Source organism: Xenopus laevis, chromosome 1S (assembly GCF_017654675.1).
Source record: "Xenopus laevis strain J_2021 chromosome 1S, Xenopus_laevis_v10.1, whole genome shotgun sequence".
NCBI classification, from domain to species: Eukaryota; Metazoa; Chordata; class Amphibia; order Anura; family Pipidae; genus Xenopus; species Xenopus laevis.
Genome location: NC_054372.1, coordinates 145,490,838 through 145,514,288, shown reverse-complemented (window position 1 = coordinate 145,514,288; position 23,451 = coordinate 145,490,838). Strand labels below are relative to the sequence as shown.

The following is a 23,451-nucleotide window of genomic DNA, read 5'->3' as shown; positions in this document are numbered from 1 at the left end:
CATATTGGTGGTAAAACAATTCTACTAGGTTTATTTAATGTTTTAATATCAAGAAAAACCATTCTGGATAATAGATTCTATACCTGTATAATGAATTCGAAACAACACCTGCTGGTCATTTCAGGCAAATGGTGATAGACGACTGATTATGAATGTAGTGAGACAAGAAACATCTTGTAATGTTTTTCTCCTTAGAAAATGAAGTTAATGAGCAGAGAAAAATAATCTGACATTTCTGTGATCCATTCTAGGCAGAACAACATCACAAAATATTTCTTTTCTTGCAACATTAATTTTCAACCGACTGAAGCTACAGTCAGCCAAAACGAACAGTAGGTGGCGCAGTTGTTTCAAATTAATTTGCAAATTTGCATAGAAGAGTACTCTTTGCAATTTTACATTCATTTATTTTAATGGTTTACATATCCTTTAACCCAAATAAGGAGAGAAATGTTTAATCCCTTAATTTTCCGTTTTACTACTTACTTACTACTTTCTGATGCAAACATTTTAAGAGCAATAAAGTTCCCATGCCTTTAATTAAACTATGTAGATATCAAACAAATTAACCATTCTTCTTGTTTTTAAATGTATTAAAATTAAATATTTAAAAATAAAGAATAAAGACTCTTCCTGAACATGAAGCAAATCAAACATGTTCGAAAAAATGTTTATAGTCATGCATTGGGTCAGGTACCCACACAATACCCAAAGGGGTTTTGGGCAGAAACCTCTGATTATATGATAGACCGCAGGGTAATCTGTCTGGATACCCGGCTAAGTTGCAGGACTGGGCTCTCCTGCCCTCCCCTCAAAGTTGTGCCAGTGTGATGTCACTTCCAGCTCACAGTGACATCACTTATGGTTTTGCAGGTCCTGTGTTGGGAGGTAAGCAAATTGTTTGTGGGCTGGGTCAGGAAGGAGAGGATATTGGGTTGCGGGTGCAGGTCCGATTGCAGGTCAGAGGGTTTGCGTTGGGCACAGCTCTGGACCCGCGCAGGACTTTAGTTCATAATAAAAAACAAGCAAGGGAAATGATACTGGGCTTCTGATCAATGTTCCCCATACACTTTCCAGACCAGATTCATAAAAACGATTATATCCCAGATGCATTTCTCTACTAAAATGAACACTTTAGTTTGATACATGTTATAGAATGGAATGGAAACAATATGCACAGAGACAGATCGCTAGTCCCAAGCTGTTTAGAACAGTTTTAGAACATCCCTGCACAAAGCTCCTGTTCAAAGGCACAAATCAGTTTACTCAGTTTCATTTACTGCTGTGGAAAGGAATTGTCAGATGGTCCCTAACTGCTGAGCAGGGAAACAATCATACTTATGAACAGCAGAGGGAGCCCCCGCCTTACTTACCAGCCATGCAGAACTCAAGCAGCTTTGTTTATGACGATCCCTAAGCAGACCACACTGAGCATGTGCACAGTCTTAGTCTTGCAAAGATGTTTAACAAAGTTACAAGATGATGACCCCCTGTAGCCAACTTTGAAAGCATAAATTATTTGTTTGGTTAGGCTTGTGGTGCAGTAAGTTCATGTTTATATTTAGTATACAAAATACAGCATTTCTAGCCTTATGCTATTTTAGACTTTACATGCACATGCACTTTAATGGTCACTATTTGTTGGTATATTTCTAGTTAGTGGTAGCTTTGGGTATTAGACATATGAACACTGTGGTTGTTTTGATAATAACCTTCTCTCACAGCAAGTGTTTCATCTTAATCCAGTCAAAGCTTTCTGCTAAACCTGCCATCCAACCTTATGTACCATAACAGCCTTGTATATCCTTCAACCAGACATGTGAAACCTATGGCTTTACAAGCTGTTCCTCATTTATGACTGTCTTCACCCCCAGTGTGTATGGCATCACCTGTTCTGCAAAAGCTAGAGGGCCACTAAATTAATGTGAGCATTTCAGAATGATTGTCATGCTGTAGTCAGCAATTTTATATGGACTTCTCCTACTTTATAATGTCAGGAGGGACTCGTGGTCAAGACTGGAAACATACCAAGAATGACCATAGGCCAAAGGTGAGCCTTATGTACTATAACTCAGTACTAATGCATATTTGTATTTCCAATAAAGAAGCTAAGGGAGTCCAAGTTTTTGCTTAGCCCCATCTCTTGCTAGGCTTTCAAAAAGCGTAAATAATGAAAACTGTTTTCCTTTAGTATTTACTTTGTTTTCTGTCTCTTTATATTTAATCTATTTGGATAGCATATAAACCTGTCGGCCAGGTTTTACTGCAATGTGGGCTGTGGAAAGCCATATTATTATTTTATTTGTCTGCTACAGAAAACAGGATGGAATGAAGCTGGTTAATTGCAAACTGAGATCCTTTCAGTGGCATTTGCACAAGAAGGGGCTTCCAGCTCACTGAGAGAACCAGCTGCCATTACCTAATCCCCCGTGTGTTCCAGAAAGGCTTTTAGGGGCATTCACAGAGCAGGCATAGCCAACCCATTTAGTGCTTGGCAATGACACGTGGCACAGTGCAAAAACCCCATATCAAGATCCAGCTTGACATCTCCAAATGCACAACCCCTTCATTGGCAGTGTAGTCAGGAACACCCTGCAGAGTGACATGGCACAGATAATATTTATCACACAGGCTTCTATATTCTAGGACAGCTTTATATCCTGTTTGTGTAAGTCTTAGAACAAGTTATTTATTGCCGGAATTTTCTTATTAAGCAAAACATCAGCTATTTTGGTTGATACGTCAAGCAAAAATACGATCCTTCAAGACTGTCTGATGCATTTTTTATTAGGCAACTGCCCAAGCCCAATTTGGACTTTAGGTTAGTGAACCCCCTAAGAAAATTAGGGAAAAGATGAAGACAACTGTCCAACTTGTGACCCTTCACCTTCTATTCAAATACCATTTCAGGTGCCAAGGGAAGTCCCGGAATGCCCCGCCTGCTGGATATACAGCAGATTATGGGTTACATGCAGACTTTTTAGGTCTGCAATATTGTGGAGGGTGCTATATAATATATGTGGAGCACCAGATACTCTGGGTGCTAGCGGGTGCCAAACAACAGCAATGCATTAAATAACCAGTCAATTAAAGTGAAGCTCAGCAGTTTCGGTAACAGTAAAGTAACTTTACTAACTGCAAGAATCCCTGGTTTAGTGCATCAAGGGGGAAATGCAAATAAAATCGCAAAGAGCTAAACTCAATGTAATATTTTTCAATAGGCTTTTATTGCATTGCAAATCTTTATTGCGCATTGCGAACCTTTAACACCTACTCTACAGTTTGGTTAAATATTTTGTTGCAAAAAATGGTTTGCGATAGCAAAATATTATTACATACACTGCGAACGTTCGCAAACTCTAAAATTCGTAATCGATATCTTAATGTCATGTGCAAAGTGTTCATTTATTCACATTGTGAATGAATTGCAAATGATTTTTGCGCTAGCGACCAATATTATTCCCCCCCCCCTTGAGTCTTCCTTCTAATCTAATCCTTATACCTGCCATTAGTAACTGGTATGTTATCTTCTGAAATAGTAACAGTAACCCCTTTACAATTTTATAGTAAATGTTACAGCTGCTTTGCTACCTAGTCATAATCAACTTATACAACCAGAGCAATCCATCATAGGATCAAGCCCTGCGTGGAGTAATCATAATTCCTAGGGTCCCAGCTTCATCTTAATCTTCCAGTAGGGCATCTTGACATACACTACATACTCCATAAGAAAAAAAACATCTCTGGTACCCTATTACACTCTAGAGGGGTGTGGGGTTGAGTCCTGTCCGCCAAACGAGACACTAGAGATTTCATAGAGGATCTTATATGACCTAGACCTCCAATCTGGTGTCTGTAGGCTTTCTTATATTGTATGTACAGATGTAACACAAAAACTGTAATAAGCAAAGCAGCAAATAATCTACGAAATACAACAGAGATGTATAAGGCAGAATTGACAGCTGCTTTAATTTGCCGTTTAATGTCACTGTCTTTGAAGCACCATGCTCTCGCTTGACATAGGACAATAGGATAAAGTGAATAAATCTTCTGGATGAGTTGATATAAAGACTGAAAGAACTTACAGTGATCATGGTTTAGTAATAAGCAGGCAACTATTTATAATCTTCAAGGATTTGGGCTGTCTAAGATGGTTTTGTTAAGGAAAGACATTGCAAAGATAGCTTTATTCACAAGGATACAGGGCCCAGTTTGTAATTCTTTAGCATCAATGCAGTAGATTGTGATTCAGGAGAGGTATTATGTGCAATTAGGCTATCCTTAATTGACTCTAAAATAGCTCATATACAAGTGGTTCTTTACAGTTCTACTGCAGACTGGTAGCATTGCAGCTGCATATTATTTTGGTCAAAGCCTATAAATCTTGCAAAACAATGTTGCCCAGACAAAAGGGGCACTATTGGTCCAGATAAAGGGGTGCAACATTTTTAATCATTTTGGTGCTCAGATGAATGTATATGCAGAGCCCAATATTTTATATAAAGAATGGCTATTAAAGCTCTGGCTATTCCATTTTTTTACTCTGAAGAACATAAATTGTTCCTGTCCTATGTTAAGATAAAAAGAAAACAATTTTTGTTGCATCTTTTGATCACACTTAACACGGGTGCAGCCCTAGAGAAATGACCGTCACTAATTAGCATGTGCTAAGTCAAGGAATGCATTAAAGCATACTGTAGGGCACTGTATTTTTCACCACTGAATTTTGACCTTTCAGTGTATGCTAGGTTCAGCCGCATTATTACGTGAAAATCCTTTTCTTTGTACAGGTATAGGAACCATTATCTAGAAACCTTTTTCCGGAAAGCTGGAAGGCCATCTCCCACAGACTTCATTTCATTTATTTTAAACAAATAACTCATGTTTTTAAAAATGATTTTTATATTATCTGTAATAATAAAACAGTACCTTGTACTTAATCCCAACTAAGGTATAATTAATCCTCATTGGAATTTTAGGGTTTTTTTTACTATAAAATCTGAATTTTTCCTAAAACTTTTCGAGATTAATTATACCCCATGGATGGAAAAAATCTAAATCTGAAAATCCGGCATCTCAGACCTACCGTGGTTTTATATACTGTGAATCAATGCGAGAGGTCCCTATCCTGTTTGGAAGTTTCTGTGGTTTACACTGGAATTAGCCTGAAAATCTGACTATTTTACAGTTTTTGGGCAAAAATTTAGAAGGCTTTCTGGAAAAAGGCCTGAAAAAAAACGAGCGATTTGGGGAATAAACTACGAAGAAATTGTTTTCCACTAGTTTTTTATGTGTTTGTCCCCAATCCAAAGCTTTTATTGGCCCATGTACAGGGGTGCTGTACAATGAGGCTTTTGTACTGAAATCCAGTTTTCAAAAAAGCAATTCAGCAGATTTCTTTAAATTTTATTTTGATATCTGACATGGAGCTAGACATATTGTCCCATGTGCCCCCAGTCATGTGACTTCTCCTCCTCTAAACTTCAGTCACTCCAAACTGCTGATATCATGATATCACTCACTCCCTGTAACCCCCACTCCCTGTAACCCAACCCCTGCAGCTCCCTGACACAATATAACAGCTCCTTGAAAAATATGAGAATAGCACTAAATAGTAAAAATGCAGAAAAAATAGCTAATCTCAAATCAATTCCACAATGAAGTGCCGGCTCTTTCTGAAAGTACAGGATTTGGCAAAATTACTTGACTACTTGGCTGCCTACACTCTACAATATCACAACAAAAGTATACTTGTTGGTTCAGGAATATATATATATATATATATATATATATATATATATATATATATATATATATATATATATATATATTATTTGCAGTGTATTTCATGTTATTATGTAATCATGTTAATCATGTTATTTAGAAATAAAAAACTACAGCATAAAATCATGACAGATTCCCTTTAAAAACAGTTTTAAAAATCCATGTGTACATAGAAAAAGGAAACCCAAAACTAGTTTGTCCTTTGATGAAAGGAAGGTGAAAAAGGAAAGAAGCCAGTCCCTGCCTGGGCTCTCATGCTTTAAATTTGTTTTGCAGGCCGTCTTCCTTCCCATTTCCCTCTATAATGTATATGATTAGTTACAAGTGCTGGATTTTCTCTCTCTGTCCCTATGTGAAGATGTTGTACAAAAATTGAGTCAGATGTGATTTTCATGCTGTAGATTCAGTCCTACAAAGTTGATAAGCCCTTTGTGTACTTGGTGCTGCTTGGAGAACTGCCACAAAAGAAAACCGTGCAAAACATTATGGCAGTTTGTGGCCATTGACGGATTGTGATTTGCGGCTTGCCCATCCCAGTATTGTGTAATGCAGCCATCAATTATATGTAGAAAAACAAAAAAATAAAATAAAAAAGGATTTAAATTGATACTGTCCTCCCTAATTCCTAAATTTTTAAAAATTTATTTTAATTGCACTTTTTTTAATGTAATGTTCCTAAAAATATCCAGTTTTCATACATACTGGTTTTGGTTTGTTTGCTTTGCTTCCCTAACTGTTATCTCAATCCTTTTGCTAAGTGATCCTACTAAGGGCAAACAGAAAACAACCTTTTTATGTAAACCACTTGAACATTATAATTTGTCTATTCTAATTAACAATGTAATATTTTAAGCAAAATGTATGCATTATATTTTTGGATGGGTGTCCCTTTAATATTTGACTTTTGAAGGAGAGCAGGTCTCGCTTGATCTAGAGCTAGGAGGGTTAGGAAACTGTATACAGACATATTCATTGTCAATCAAGCTCTACAGGGACATTTATTCATCAACAAGACTGTGCAATGAATACAAGGTCATCGTCCTTTTAGAGGGCACAAGAAAAAGAAAACAGAAATGGTAATTTACAGGTCTGCAAATGTATGTAATATTCTGTGTAAAAGTACATTTTTTCTTTAAAAGGGCTGAATCCTGAAAAGGATATATGGCACAGAGATAGAAGAATTCAAATAAACACTGGTATCCAAGCAGAAATCACATTTCCGTCATACCAAGAGGAAAGAGGTTTTTTTTCCTATCAAGGCATAATTTCAGTTTTCCTTTGGCTGCTTTCTGGAGAGGGCAGACGGGATCTGCAAAAGGTTGAGCTTGATGGACACATATTCAAGCTCAATAACTATGAAAGATGAATTTCTTTATTACTGACTTCGCTAGGGAAATGCAGCTTCAAAGAAGAATTGAGATAAACTATCTAACTGTTTTTACGTATATATATGAGGGTGTATACAGCATTTGACTATAATACAGGCAAAATGGTTTATCACTTGTGATTATTCTGCGGTATCTACACACCTGCCCTGTCAGGCAGTTTAGGAAAGCATATAAAAGCCTGCATATTGTATTAAAGTCACAGTAGAAATTTTAATTAATTAAAAAAATAATTAAATAATCAAGTTAGGGCAGGCAGCTTTTCTTGGTCTCATTGTGGCATACTGGTTGCAGTTTAAAGGTGCTATTGTCTTAATTTGTAGTCTCTACTTTGTCTAGTATTCAGGGGCCAGATTTCTGTTTGGGGCGCCCCTAAGACAGAGAGTCACCCACCTGCCCCCTTCATATGCAAGCGCGCCACCCCCTCGCATGCGCAGGCTACCTCTGAAGTATTGGGGATTAGGTGCAGTGCGTCCCCAGTGCTTCTGGCAAAATTGGAATGCAGCAGGATGGCATCCTGCCCTAAAATCTTGCTGCCTTAGACCCAGGCCTCTGTGGCCTTGCCACAAATCCGGGCTTGCTAGTCTCCTCTTTCATCTCTACTTCTCCAACAAGCAACCTACTGGGAGCAGGCAGAAACTTACCATGGGAAAGGTGTTGGTAACAGCCCCTAAACCCATTTAAAGGCTATACAAAGACATTAGGGGTCCTTTGCAGTTGCATTTAGCCACAGTCAATTGCATGAAAAATACTTTTCCATAAAGGTACTTGCTGTCACGGCCGGCACCCAATACCAGAACTAGAGCCAAGCACCGTGGTCAGAGCTCTCTTCACCAGTATGTGTGACCACTTTTGGGCTTCGGGAAGGCCCTCCGCCTACTGGGGTGCCACCTGGACTTATGAGTGGGCAAGGCTAGAGTTCTGGCAGGCAATGGGGCACGGCAAGTATCTAGAGTCTTTTGGGCCGAGGATCACGGTTACAGGCAAGGATGAGGCAGAGAGGATAGTCAGACAGGCTGGGTCGAGGCAGGCAGATAGCAAGGATCGTCAGGCAGGCAAGGGTCAAAACCGGGTATCAAGCAGAAGGGGTTCAGGCAATAGAGTAGTCGGGTATCAGGCACAGGTCAGGATTCAGATGGGAGTGTCGTCAGGAAACAGGCAGAGGTCAAAAACCGGATAACTAGCAAAATAAACACGAACAAACAGCACAAGGCTTCAGGCAAAACCACAGGATAAATCCTATCACGGGCAACCAGCAGTACCAATGAATGGGCTTAAATACCGTTTGAAATTCGCGCCATTGCGCGCTGACGTCATTACGCCAGCGCGCCTGCGCCTTTAAATAATGCGCATGCGCGCCGCGCGCGCACTAGGACCCGGAAGCCGACGGAGGAGCGCGGCGGCGTGGCGGCCGTCCACGCCGCCGCGACTCAGGTAATTTTCTTACACTTGCACTGTATAATTGCACTTGACATTCTCCTGCTCAGGGCCGAATTTACATAACGGGCGCCCCTAGGCCCACTGCCATTCATTGCCCCCCCCCTTCCCTTTATTTGGGCAAATTTTGGTCATTGGGACCAGATCAATGGGTATTGGTGCACAGGATATTTAAAAAACTATCATATCACTTGTGTATCCCCAGTGTTTCTGAAAAAATGTGGGTTTGGTTGAGCAGCATGCCGCCCCCCTAAAATCCTGCTACCCTAGGCCCGGGCCTTGGTACCCTTTCCACAAATCTGGGCCTTCTCCTCTTCTGTGTCAACTGCTGCAGCACAAAAGAATTGGTTGCATGGCAGATGCCAGCAATGACACCAAACACCATTACACATTTTTCTGTGCTGTTTGCATCTGATTTGCATCAAATTACAAGCACAGCTGTGTCCAGGGGTGTAACTACAGAGGAAGCAGCTGCAAGAGAGCCCTGGATGTTTAGAGGCCCCACAAGGCCCTAATTCATATATAAATTGAATAAATATTCGTAACACAAGTCAACCTCTAGATCAGGAGTGCCCATACTTTAGTAATGTGGGGTCTACTTTAAGTGATGCTGTCCCATTATGATCTACATCAATAATATTACTGTTAGCATTCTGTTTCATGGAAAATATTACTTAACTATTACAGTATATTGATTTATAAGAGAATTTATATTATTGGATTTATAAAACAATGATTTCTTATGTAACCTTGACAGACTAAATATCTGAATGAAAAGAATGAAACAGGAGGATAATTTAGGCAAGCTGTTCCTTGACAGTGTCTTGAGATCTACTGATCACCAGCTAAAGGTCTACTGGTAGATCCCCATCTACTTATTGGACACCCCTGCTCTACATATTTTGGGGGCCAGAAAAATAATTTGCAGTGTGGCCCAGTAATATGTAGTTATGACATTCGCTGTGTCAGTTTTGAAGCATTGTCCACAGTTGCTTGAGGCTCTTCTCTCCCTGATGACTGCAATTTTGCTGGAATTATGGGAAAGCACTGCACTGTGGGTACAAAAATGGCAACTGTACTAGGAATTGCACTTAGCCAACTGATTTATGTTCACAGATTATCCCTATAGTATATCTCTGTCTAGGATAGGGCTGTCCCTATAATAAGAGAGTTCAATAAGGGCATTTTAGAATGGAATTCTCTCATTAATCTTTCCACGAGGATGTGTGACCCCCAAGCCTCTGAGTTTTGGAGAAAACCAACAGATTACTAAATAATCTAATGTCCTGCTTTATAAACCTGCTGCAAAGGCATTAAAACCAAGGAGTCATTTTAATTTGCTTAAAAACTATACTCCCTACTTTAAATTTCCTGAAGAAATACTCTTATTTATTGAAGAGAATGAAGAGGTTTCTATTCTGTTTTAGCTTTCTACAGTGTCAGAAGTACAGGAAAGTAATATATCCCTCTATTTTGTTTGAAGTTGTGTTTGCTTATTGCCGCCTGTGAAAAATAAAGCACTGTTTATATTGAATATTTTTCCACTTTCTTTGTTGCTGCCTAGAATGTTATTAGAATATATATATTGTGAGAGTGTGTGGGGTTTTTTTCTTTTTAAATTAAGTAAACCTGCTTTTTTTATGTTTTTTTCTGAGAACATCAGATTAAATCATCCTTAGGTACAGTATGCACAGATGTCTTTTCTCCTTGCTGAACACAGTGCCTTATCAACCAGGAGGATAACCAGCTGCCAACTGTGCAAACAGCAGTGCCCATGACTTACCCTGCCAGGCAATTCTGCCAGTTACTCACATTACCATCTATTGTGTCACAGTCTGGCAGAGGCTGGTGGTAGCAGTACGGGCTGATTTATCAAGAAATTAGTATTCACTTCTTAACATCTCTGATGTTAACAAAAAGTTTCAATTTCTGGCTATTTGCTGTTATTGGCAGCAACTTTATTATCTACCAAAACAGGGGAGACGCATGCAAAAAATTAGGGATGCACCGAATCCACTTATTTTGAATTCAGCCAAATCCCTTATCAAAGATTTGGCCAAATACTGAACCGAATGTAAATCCTAATTTGCATATGCAGTGTCTATGGTACCGTCTATTCAAGAGGGGCGATCATAAAATTCTTTTCATAGGTTATAATGTTTTTGGGGTTTTTTTTGCCAGCTCAAAGTTGTTAAATTCTTTTGTTTGGAAAAATCTTAAGACAAAATTGGGAAGTTATTTAGTATAGCTTGAAAACATTTATCGTACATGAATAAGCACGAGAAAAAAATATTTTTAAACAACGTTTTGCTCTTCTGAGCAGTTTTGCAATTTACATGACATTTTTTCTAGTTTTCAAGATGTTAACAAGTTTAAATTGTATGAGACTGAAACAACAGTGTTAGCTCCTGGTTAGTTCTGCCAACTGGACTGACAATTGGGAGAAAATTCTAGAAAGGGAAAGTTTCTTGGTGTTAGAAAAGAGGACAGAAGTTAGTTGACATGTTTCTTCTTTAAGCACAGCAACAACAGAATACGTATCTCTTCTTCTCTTACATATTAGTCGGAGTATACAACCTATGATATATAACCCTATATAACCCTATGATATTGTAGAAATCATCCCACAAGTCTAGAGGTTTTTTTTGTGTATCTCAGCCCAACAATATTTTTGGTGTGTTAGCATGTGCTAGTAAATGATTAAAGCATTAGACATTTTATTATTAATATATACTATTTATTGGCTAAAGCGACATTGACAAAATGCTATATACTATTGCATATTGCTTCCCATGACAGTCAAAAGCAACAGCTATAATGGTATTGTTCTTCTCTGTACCCTATATCTAGTTATCTAACTCTTGACAGGTTTAAGCACCTATTTCCCATGGTTCCTAATGCCCTCTATGTATTGCTGCCACTCTCAAGCTTGGCAAAATATTTCCTATTTCAAGCAATCAAAGAAATAAAACAATTCTAAAAAATCAAGGGGCATCTTTAATGCTAACCATTAAGTAATCCCCCACAGTCTGTGTATAGCAGACTGAGTTATGTGTAGATACTTAAATCCAGATAATACTTGTGTTTCCTGACTGATGTGGATTATGCAGATCTGACAGCAGTGCCAGAGATGAAAATAAGAATGTTAGGCGGAGTGAGAGGCGGCTGTTAGATCATCCTCGCGCTGTAGGGTATTGACTGCTTTCATCTTGGCTACTGATCTAGCTGTCTAACAAGGCTTTGTTCTTCAGCTTAAAACCTCACCACTTCGTCCAAATCCTTGTCAACCAATAGGAGATTTGGAACACATTGCTAATATTGGCAGTGGAAGCTAGAAATCTTTATGACATAGGAGTAGAATTAGTCTAAATTGTGTTTAAATTAAGATATTTGCTAATTTGTTGAAGCTCGTATTCAATGACACTTTCATCTTTGATCTCGTTGGGCAGAAACGATGATTGGCATTAGTGAGATGAGGCTGCTTTACCCCTTGTCTAAACAGCTGTGGAAATGAACATGTTAGATGTTATTTCATTGGAGCTCCACACAAACATTGCAGATGAACTTAGGGACTTTTTAAAACATTCACATGCCCATAATCTTTACAAGTTTAATGCTGTTGCACACACAGCCTCAAAAGTTATACAGTAGCAGTGCAGGGTGCTGCATTTCACAGATATGTTGCTGGTATTTTCTTTCAACATTGCCGTATAGGTGTCCAGCCCAGTTTGCAAACTGGAGACCCACCAACTATGGTTTTCAAAGCCTTGCTAGTCCTGACCCTGTCCCTGTAGTCCTTTACTGATGGTGTGCCTATAGATTTGCTAATCCCTATAGAATCACTATAGACTGCTTCTTTAGCTTGCTTGTATTTGGTAGTATGTATTTCGTGAGAGGAAGCAGGGAAATTCTACCCCATAACCATCCCTTAACGTGTGCATCATATGCCTATGGCAAGTGCTAAAGAGAGGGCTACATTGCATCTGCCAGCTGCACCAGGTTTTTTATGTGCTTAGAAGTGCATGACCCCAGATGCAAGTGCTTCTTTAAGGGGTACCATTTTGCACCTCCCCCCATAGTGTTCTAGTGCTTGCATCCAGGGTCACAGTAAGTGACACCGTAGTGTTTGTTACTATTGTTATTATTGTGAGTACAGCTAATTGACTTTTTCTTTCATTTCATTTCCTACTATGTAAATCAGTAGAAAGCAAGAATCTTTAGCATTCCCTAATACTGATTCCTCTGTGACAATATAATTTCATTGCTGAGGCTAGTCTAGGTGAGAGGACAATACTACTATGTAAATCAGTAGAAAGCAAGAAGGAAACACAGGAGATACGAGTCACTTAATTAGCAAGGATCCTCTGGCTACACCAGCAGAGAAAGTTATTGTACCTAAGCAACTTCCCCACACGTTTCAAGCATACAGTAACTGGGAGGAGGAAAATCACAATCGCCAGTTCTCTGATCATTCCCCCTCCTGACAGTTTTATTATCTGCAGTTCATTGAATTTGTCACCTCACTCCTCCCTTCCCCCCCCCCCATATATTTTTCAAACCTTCCCAGAACCTCTGCCTTCTCTTTGGCCTCATTTTTTTTCTTTTTAATTCTGCCACTTCTTGCTCAGGGCACAAAAAGGTCCAGTCATGTGGGAGTGGGAAAGTGGGTAGATAAAAAAGATTGTGATCAAAGAACAGGCACACTGGGGGCACAAGAGGGAGAGAAGAGTTGGAGAATTTCTCCTTGTTTTCTCCTTGTTTCTTTGTTTTCAGGAAATTGGCTATACACAGTCATGAACTCAAGGCTATATTTTTATCAGATTATTCTGTGCTATTCAATCCACAAGGGGAATTAAATATTTTATCAGTTTACACCAGCAACAGTCAACCTACTTAAACTCAAATAGATACATGCACAGGTATATAGACATATCTGAGCAGCCTATAAAATATTTCCTGGTCAATCCCAGTACAGCATAAAGGGACAGTATAGTTGTCGGGCATCACTGCTGCACACCTTCAGCTTTTATAAAACATCTTCATACTAATAAAAAGGGGAAAATTCACTAAAGGGCAAATTTTTGCCTGCAAAGGATTCTCCACACTTCGCGCCACTTTGGCAGGTGCAAATTCGTTACTACTACGCTAATTCACTAAAATGCAAAGTTGTGTCTTAACAGCCGAATGCAGGTGAAGTTTCCCTAGCGTTAATTCACCATTGTGAGCATTTCATAGAGAACCTTCACTATTGTTCGTATCTGCCTAGTGAAACTTCAATAGTACACTTAGGTCAATTTGAATAGGGCAGGTACATATAGGTCATATATATATATATATATATGTCTATTAGATATGTTGGTGCAAATGCTTGAAGTGGCCACTAATTATTAAAAATGTTCAAGGAAGCAAAAAAAAAGACAAAAGAGATCCTCTAAAGCCCTAGACATGAGCCCTCCCTAGAACAAATGTGGCATGCCCCTCAAATAGTTAAAACAAAAATTTGTAATAGTTACACCTTTTAAAGACAATCCGACTTTAAAATATAAAAAAAACATTGTTTTTTATCATTTTAATAACTTTTCAACATACAGGATATGATGTCACTGACATAAGATTCAGGAGGATGTAGCTTCATATTATTAGTTCGCTGGGTATAAGCTGAACATGGAAACACTGGCGAAAGAGGTAACGTTCTGTAAAATTTGCACTTTAGCGAATTTGTGGAGTAACAATCGTTCGCCTGACTGAAGATTCACCTGGCGAAAGGTCGCTAATGATGTTCTCTTTCGCTAGCGAATTGTCCTCTATGCCTGTTAGTAAATTGGCGATGTCCCTGGGATTTTTACCAAATTTTCACTAGCGGTGCCCACTTCACCCTTTACTAAATCTGCCTCTAAGGGTTTTACTCAAGAGACCATTGGCTGTTACCGCAGTCCCTTTAGAAATTGGCCTTCATTAATTGAGTATATAAACTTACATTTTATAACAACACCTTATTATATACTGTATATTTATATTTATATATATATATATAATGATTTTCCAGCCTGCAGTGTTCCTTGTTAATGATCTATAGCTTCTGCCAAGAATAAAAGCCTGTAGGGTACTTCTTATACTAGCGGTTCTGTCAGATTGATATTGATTGACATTTTTGCACCCTCGCTGCATTACCTGGGCCCCCTGTTCTCTAAAAGTGCTTTAGATGGCAGATTTGCGAGCAAACAAAGGGAAACAAGCAAGTAACATTAATTCATTGTGTGTGCCAAACTAAACACCCGCTGTATTTTATGCATCTCACACCCCAAGAGAAGTGCATGTGTGTTTTCCCCAGATCTCCTGAATGTAAAGCAAAGCAGTCCTTGAAAAGGGAAATCACTATTGGCCTGGATATGGATTCCTACTAATCGTTTCATTTTCTTCTGTGTTTTGGCAGCAAATGACATTGCTTACAGCTGTGTGCAGTTGGTGAATTTATGTGAATTTGAAAGTTGCATATAACGTGCTGACAGTTTTATAACTGTCTCTCTCCCTTTATTCCGCACCATCAATACCCACAGCAAAAATGCTGAATTACCTTTCATCCTAGGTCCTGTAATAGCCACCCCTACAGAGCTCACCCACCTGTGCACCCTGCCAGTTGAGTTTGGAAGAGCAGAGCTGTCACTCAAATACCTACAGCCTTAGGGCTGCTTTGCATTTCCTTTGTACTCAACACAGCACTGATCGGAGCCAGCGGCTGAGAAAAAGCATAAAGAAAATGCATTATTGTAACTCCTGCTGACCAAGCGGGGCATGCAAGGTTATAAGCTTCAAGGCTAGCTATTTCCACTTCTTTGTCAGATGGATGCTAGCTTGAGCACTGCAACCCCTGATACAACAATTACCTGTTTTACATCCCACAAAGTGTCTTGATTGTGGTCATCTTATGAGAACATAAATAATAACGAAGTGTAGAGTCTATTAACACAGAGTGCTATAACATTGTAAGGAATGAACGCACCTGTACATCAGTCTCAGGTCAGAATAGATAACTATGAAGACACGTTTCAGTAACTTATTTATGATTAATGATCTGTTTTCATGTACCCTGAAATATGCAATTTTTTGCAAATAAACTCACATTTTATAAATCTGATATCTATATCTGGTGTTACAGAATGTACCTTGCCTATGAACAAATGCAAATAAGCTTTCAACTATACATTAAGACAATAAACTAAATACAGTATATGCAGTTAATCACCAAAAAATAAAAGTAAAAAATATCGCTAAGGGAAGCATAATTCAGTGCCTGCCCAATAGTATTCAGTTATTGAAGAAGCAACTCTAAACCAGGCTTATAAAAACAGAATATTGGTTATTGTACAACGTCTAATACAGCCTATAGACCAATATTCTGCTTTTACAGATATTTTTACAGGTCTGATTTGAATGTGCTCATTGAGTGTCTGCCAACTGTCCTACTGTCCTTTGGTATCACCTATAATATTTATAATTGCATTTGATGTTCATGAAGGAAAAAACAATGCTTCATTAACATGTTCTTAAGAAATGGAGAAATACAAAGAAGTCTACTTATTCAAGAACATAGGTGGGGAGTTCTACTCTAGTACTATTGTGTAGTCTTGCATAGGTAGATGCAAGACTAGATGCAAGACTTTTCTGTCCCTGGCTTCACCACTTTTTAAACCAGGCATTTTTAATCTTTGAGGTACAAACCAAATTCTGTTGCTGTTCTTGGCTCACAGTGCTGCTGTCAGCATATATTCTTCTGAAGAAACACTTGTGGCTCCTAGATGGTTCCTAATTTAAATGCTGTAGCTTCCCACTTTCACTGGCTGACATTCTGCTCCCAGCTCTTTATGGGGTGTAGAATATAACCAATGTAGGAAATCTGCTTATTGACTGCACTATTTTTGTGTGAACAACTACTATTTATATGATAAACCTCATTGATTGTATGAGCAGAATATCTACAAAATCCTTCTGTTTTGTTCCATTCATGTCCTTTTCAGCTGACTATACCCTTAATAAAATATTTTACAGGCTTGGCTCAGACACAGCTTCAGAAAACATTAATAGTTTATTGCTTAAGTGATTTTAGTGCTCTTTGGGCAGGTTGATTTGTTAGATACAATTTTGAGCTTCATGACTTCGAAACATGTGGACAAGGCCTAAATCATATTTCCAGAAGGTTAGTTTAATGGATAGATATATACCCCAACAGATACCTCCTATGGCCTGATCTGTTGGTGCTGCAAGAAAGTCGGCTCTCGCACACCCTAAGTTAAACAAAGTCACAGATACCTGGTGTGCTGAGGTAGTGGTTGGCCACCTCACATATGATGCTCATAAAAGAAAATTCCAGAGGCACACAGGACTAAGTGCAAGCAAAATTGCCTTGCATGTTTAATGCGGAGTGCAACGTTTCAGGGTCACGTGACCCCGAAATGCTGCACTCCGCATAAAATACGCAAGGCAATTTTGCTTGCAATTAGTCCTGTGTGCCTCTGGAATTTTCTTTTCTGATCTGTTGGTGGCCTTGATGACCATAGGAATACTCACTAATGTTCCAAGGAAAATGCCATTTTAATGCTGTTTGTGATTTGAAAAATGTTTATGTTAATTTTCCACTAACATTCTTTAATGCCATTATGGTTACATTTCCCATATGATGCGCTCATTAATTCATTTCTGTAATATTTGTCAGCCCCGTCACATGCCCAATTAAGGAAAAACAACATAAGTGACTCCTGGGGGAACAATCTCATATAAAGTAATCAATATAGTGTCAAAGAGTAGTCTACCCTAGGAGAGCAACTGCTGGTAACAGGTGATGGCTCCCTAGTCTGAGAATACACTGCCAAGAACATTTAACCATCTGGCTCAATAAAGAAGCCACTTGAAACCAGACATCTTAGGATAGGATTACAGCGGCTCATGGTAGCATTTAACACTTATACCCCTCTCAATCCTATACCCCTCTCAATCCTGTAGTGAGCACTGAATCATGTCCTACAAAGGATTCCGGTACTGAAAGGGTGCAATATATTTGGCTCAAAAGGTATTTGCTGCTTTTCATGCTCCATTTTGAATCAATATATCTGTTACATGCTTCTAGCACAGACGCTGCATATTGCTGGGTTTTTTTCCCCCCACACAGCACAATGCTTTTGGGAAATGAATTTGTAAGATATTTCTGCTGGTAGATTCTCTGTAATCATTTTCATTGCCTTGGGTGTCTCATACAATTATTTGTGAGGACTTACTATAGTACGGATACAGGCATCCTTCCTACCTCATATTGATTTTGCTTTCGATCCGTTGGCAGAGTTGCCTGGAACTGGGGATACTTAGATGCTGGGAGAAGGGTGATGTGGCTCAAGGGGGAGGGAGAGTGATCAAGAGTTTACAAAAGGGAGTACATTGCTTAACACCTGCATCCCAGATGTCCATTTACTGCATGGCATGCACATAGAAGCAACTAATGAATATTATAACAATGGAACAATGAAAGTCAGACTGGAATATAGATATTATGTTAATTATCAAGTTAGAGATGCATACGTGATTGCTGAAAAAAAGTAAGAAGAAGGATATTTAATGCAGTTCAATACTTCCCAGTCCAATGACAATGAAATTATTACACAATATGGAGGAACCAGGATACCCAGAGAGAACATAATCAAACCTCTGGCCCTAACACTGCAAGGCAAAAATGATAACCATTACACCGCCATGCTGAGTGCCGGGCCAAATGACAAGGGCACCCTCCAATTCACTCTTCTCCATTGAGTTAAATCCACAGCAGCAAGTGATTCAGGAACCCAAACTAGCGGTTGGCAGGCAGAAGAGGTGAGTGCCTAGCAACCCACCCCACACACACCATTGCACCCTAGGTATAATCCTCTTCTGCCTACCTCTAGTTCTTGCACTGACAAGGCTGGTTTAAAAAACTCAAATTTTAAATAGTGTGTATCTGTATGATTTCAATGATAACAGTTACCGTATATACTCGCGTATAAACCGAGTTTTTCAGCACTCAAAATGTGCTGAAAAAGTCTACCTCGGCTTATACGCGAGTCAGTACCTTACACGTGAGTGCCAAGCCCTCTCCCGCTGCCTTCTCCCGCTGCCTTCTCTCTGCGCACGCCCCTGGGAGTCGATGAAAAGGAAGACGTGCAGAAGCGTGACTTACGGCGGAAGTATGAATGCGCACTGTTTGCGCGATCACGTTGAGGAGCGGCGCGTCCTGGCATGTACCGGTATACGGTATGTAGGGAGTGTAGGAAGTGATATCTGGACCTGGTGTCGGCAGCAGCAGTAGCCTCCCACGTACACAGAGGAGGGACAGGCTGATCCGCCGCCTGCAGGTACCGGATTTTTTTTCTACGAGTGCAGCTAATTACGGTAGGCAGCAGCATGCAACGCCCACTCCCCTTACTTTCTTTCCTCCTTTGTACTCCGATAACATCTGTCCTTAATCCCCCCCCAGCCCTCATAAATTAGACTTCAGCCCTCACCTCTCGTACAATATATCTCTCCACCTTCCTCATTCATTAGCCTCGCTTTCAGAAATTTAAGTACAGCAAAGCATGCCCTCTCAAGTTCTGCGGAGTAGCAGAAGGCATCGATATTTATTGTACAAGAAGTGAGAGGTGCGGGCTGACGCCTGAGGGGGAAGGAAGGAGATATGTGAACTGTGTACGGAGGCCTTAGGAAGGATGAATGTGAAAGGAGACAGGAGGGGTGAGATATGAACTGTTAGGGTAAGTGCCATGCTGAGTTAGTGTTTCAGCTGGGGCCCTCATTGGCAATTCATAATTGGGGTTTGCAAGAAAATGTGTGGAAGGTTGAATTCCCCTTTAATGGAATTCCTTGCAGAACAGCAGTCATTTATGAGACTAAAGGGTAGTGGCAGAGGGGTTAATACCCTCTAGGACTGTGGCTGTGGGATAGCAGTGACAATTCTGAAGGGAGGGGTTAAAGGGCTGAGCAAGCAGGACAGAAGCAGGAAGAACAAATGAATGAAGCAGCTGAGCTGTTTGCTTTTCAGAGACCAGAGTAAGAGGTATGTAAAGAATGTAGTGAGCCATTTCATTAATTAGATTTTTGTTGTGACCAAATTTAGGAAAACTTACCAGTAGCTGCTGCATTTTTCAACCTAGGCTTATACGCGAGTCAATATGTTTTCCCAGTGTTTGTAGGCAAAATTAGGTACCTCGGCTTATACACGGGTCGGCTTATACACGAGTATATACGGTATGTTACAACTGAAATAGAGAGTTTTACAAAGAATACAAACCTCTAACCCAATCATTTAAATTTTGGAAGGTTGATTATTCTTAATGGATTGACAATTTATAATACTGTAATTTGTGTTAAAGCATATGACCATATTCTAAAATGTTAACTAACGTGAAGTTTAGTTATTAAGCTATCACCTGTAAAAAAAAAAAAGTGCACGATAAGGAACCACATCAATGTGATCCTATGGATGTGGGAAACACCTTTTGTTTGCTATGGTCTAAAATGTTTTTTTACCTCTTAAACTTAAAGCAAGTTATTAAAAATAGATTGAAACCCAGAGAGACATTAAATATGATCTTCTTTTCAACCCTTGTTACATTGTTAAAATATTAGGTGGAAACAAGTGAAAAGGGGTCTTCTACAGAAAGAACCATTCATGTTTACCTGATGTTTACATTATTGTGTCAGTGACATCAAATCCTGTACGTTTTTTCATATATTTAAGGGGTGGTTCACCTTTCAGTTAATTTTTAGTATGTTATAGAACGGCCAATTCTAAGCAACCTTGGTCTTCATTATTTTTTTTTATCGTTTTTAAATGATTTGCCTTTTTCTTCTGATCCTTTCCAGCTTTAAAATGGGGGTCACTGACCCCATCTAAAAACAAATGCTCTGTAAAGCTACAAATGTATCATTATTGTTGCTACTTTTTACTACTCATTTTTCTATTCAGGCCCTCTCCTATTCATATTCCAGTCTCTTATTAACATCAATGCATGGTTGCTAGGGTAATTTGGACCCTAGCATCCAGATTGCTTAAATTACAAACTGGGGAGCTGCTGAATGAAAAGCTAAATAACTCAAAAATCACAAATAATGAAAAATGAAAACCAAATTTTCTCAGAATATCACTCTCTCCATCAGTGTCAGAATGGCCGACCGGGATAACATAAAAACTCCAGGTGGGCCCAGGTGTCAGCGGGCCCTCATGCTGTTAAACATTTGGCATATTTCATATAATAGATTATAATATGTAAAGAAAAGACACTAGGAGAATAGAGGTTGAGTGGGGAGAGGAAGAATAATAGTACTGAGAGTGGGCCCCTGGTTGTCCCAGGTTTTTGGGTGGGCCCCTGTTGTCCCAGTCCGACACTGCTCTCCATCATAGTAAATTTAATTTAAAGGTAAACAACCCGTTTAATGTGGGATTATGTTTACAAGTTGTAACAGTTAAATATATGTTATTTACACTTTAAATAACATATATGTTATTTTTTTGTTTTAGAGTAGGCACATGATTAGGATGATGGAGGATCTATAATGTCTATCTTTGCTTCCTTGGAGATTTTTAATAATAAGTGGCTACTTCCAGCAACTTCACTAATAAAGACATATGACCTTTATGTAGCTGTCATATTTAAACTGACGTAAGTGTAAGTATGTTAATGAAGTTTCGCCCCCGTGTCTATAGCAAACGAATAATATAGTTATACTTTCCTGAGCATTATGAATCATATTCAGGCAGAGTAACCACATTTTAATAAGGGTCTTTCACATGTCTTGTTTATACCTAATGTAGTTCTCTCTCTCTTTCTCTCAGCGTAGGAGGGATGTTGTTTACCAAGGACATCTTGTACAAAGGCCTTGAAGGCTGGAAAAATGTCTTGAACTAATAGGTACAGGTGGAAGGCTATGTAAAACTAAGCTATGATGAAGATGTTAATGGGAACATTAATGTTTATTGCGTGCTAAGAGGGAACATAAGCAGTAAATGTGAAGCGCTTAGTACAGCTCTCTGGCCAAGGAAACAAGATATCACATTGTTCTTTGAAGAAACTTCTGGGTCGTGTTCTATCGATGTTTATTATCAATACTCTGATAACAGCTAATAATATTTAATGTCTTTTGAAAGAAGCTTATAAAAATCTTTTGCATAAAATGTTAAATACAGCCAGGAAAGGCAAGGAGTTTTTTGTTGTTTCTTCTTGGCACTTCAGTTTCCTCCAATGCCCCAAAACCTTACAGCCCCTGATAAAACTAAATTGTACAAAGCAGTGAAAAATTGTAAAGAAAATAACTGCAATATCTGACCACACAGGGATTGTGACCCCTGCTCAAGCTATTATCTCCAACAGAAGTGGATAAAGTGCACACCGTCACAGTACTCACTATAACACAACTATAACATACACTATAACACAACTGGTAATTTTAAAATGACAGAGCACAGTGGACCTTTTCTCAAGTGTAAAGGCCACATCCATTCCCTACCTTTTAAGCCTACTAACATAGCAAGTGTAGCAACCTTGATTCATTGTTAGATATTGATATTTAATGAGTGATGAACTGGATACATATTGGCCAGATATTTCTCATCACTGTCACCCCAAACTGTAGAAAATGCATGTGGTGAAAAGCTGATGAAAGGTCACTAGCCTTAGCCAGCAAAGTGGCTGGAGAGAGGACTTACCATTCAGCAGACCCCACAGTTGGGGGGGGGTCAGGCCCCCTGGGTCCCCCTCCCCACAGTCTACCCTTCATAAGCAAATATGTTAGTATTTATGTATTTTTTCCCTGAGCAGTAACTAGCTTTACATTATTTTAATGTTTAAAAAGTGTAAATAATTTTGTAACACAAAAAGTCACCAGCCTATGGGTCTCTTTGAAATAGGAATATCCAGCTCTTGCGCTGAGAAAACATAAAGGATCTGTGGATCCTACTGTTCTATAAACCTTTTTTATTAATTTAATATAAGTCCCCTGGTTGTAATTATAGTATTGTAAAGCACTGCGGGAATTGCTAGCTCTATATAAATCAACAGTGATAATGGTGATGATGGGGTTTTAGGTTACAGTCATGGCTGAATGAGAAGGATGAAGGAATCTCAGTTTCGCAGGTAAAAAAACAGATGTACTAGACCCACTAATGACTTTATTCTCCAAATCATTTGTTCTTATGAAAATAATGAGCAGAGCTGCTGTTGCTGCTGGTATTGAAACAAATGTGTGCCATTTTCTCTCTCTCTTTGGAAAACATTTACTCTTAAATAACCGAGAACTGCTGAAAATGAATATTACCTCTGGCTCCAGGGGGGATAGCAAGCCAGCTTTATGATTTGTATGATCAGCCCTTTTATTTCACTTGTATAATAGGCATAGTCCCAGTGGCTCACCTGCTTAGTGTAATGGTGAAGATGGACTGGACATAAGGCTGCAATTGTATTCATTTGGAAAGGAGCAGTTTTGCTTGGGTCTGGCAGCTTAATTCTTTGTGTAATAAGATGTCATGTAATAGCAAGTAGAATCTGCATGTGAATAATACAATAATTTAGCATAATAAAGAGAAATATTCAGATGTTGCCTTCTGCCTTTATCTTAAAGTTGACATATGCATATTTTAAAATCACACTCATTGTCCAACAATGAATAATATATGGTGCCTGATTGCAATGTTGGCTAAAAAACACTTATCTTTTAAAATTATACTTTTATTGAAGCTTCCCAAAGATAAAATTCAGCTCCCTGTACAGTGTGCCTACTTGCTCATTGGTTGGCACCCTACAGTGCGAAGTGCTGAGGGGTGCATACTCTACTC

The 23,451-nt window shown here is 39.0% G+C and overlaps 1 protein-coding gene across 3 annotated transcripts in view; it reads left to right on the top strand.

Annotated features, from left to right (window-relative positions):
* The window catches only part of mmp17.S (matrix metallopeptidase 17 S homeolog), a 75,840-nt gene that overhangs the window by 13,929 nt on the left and 38,460 nt on the right, over positions 1 to 23,451 (top strand). Inside the window, exon 1 of one of the 3 annotated variants that reach the window (XM_041580324.1) lies at positions 18,735 to 18,979. The exons of the other annotated variants lie outside the window; for them this stretch is intronic. The gene's annotated coding sequence lies outside the window, so the exon portion shown is untranslated. Of the gene's footprint in view, positions 1 to 18,734; positions 18,980 to 23,451 lie in introns of those variants that run through there. 3 annotated transcript variants of the gene reach the window in all.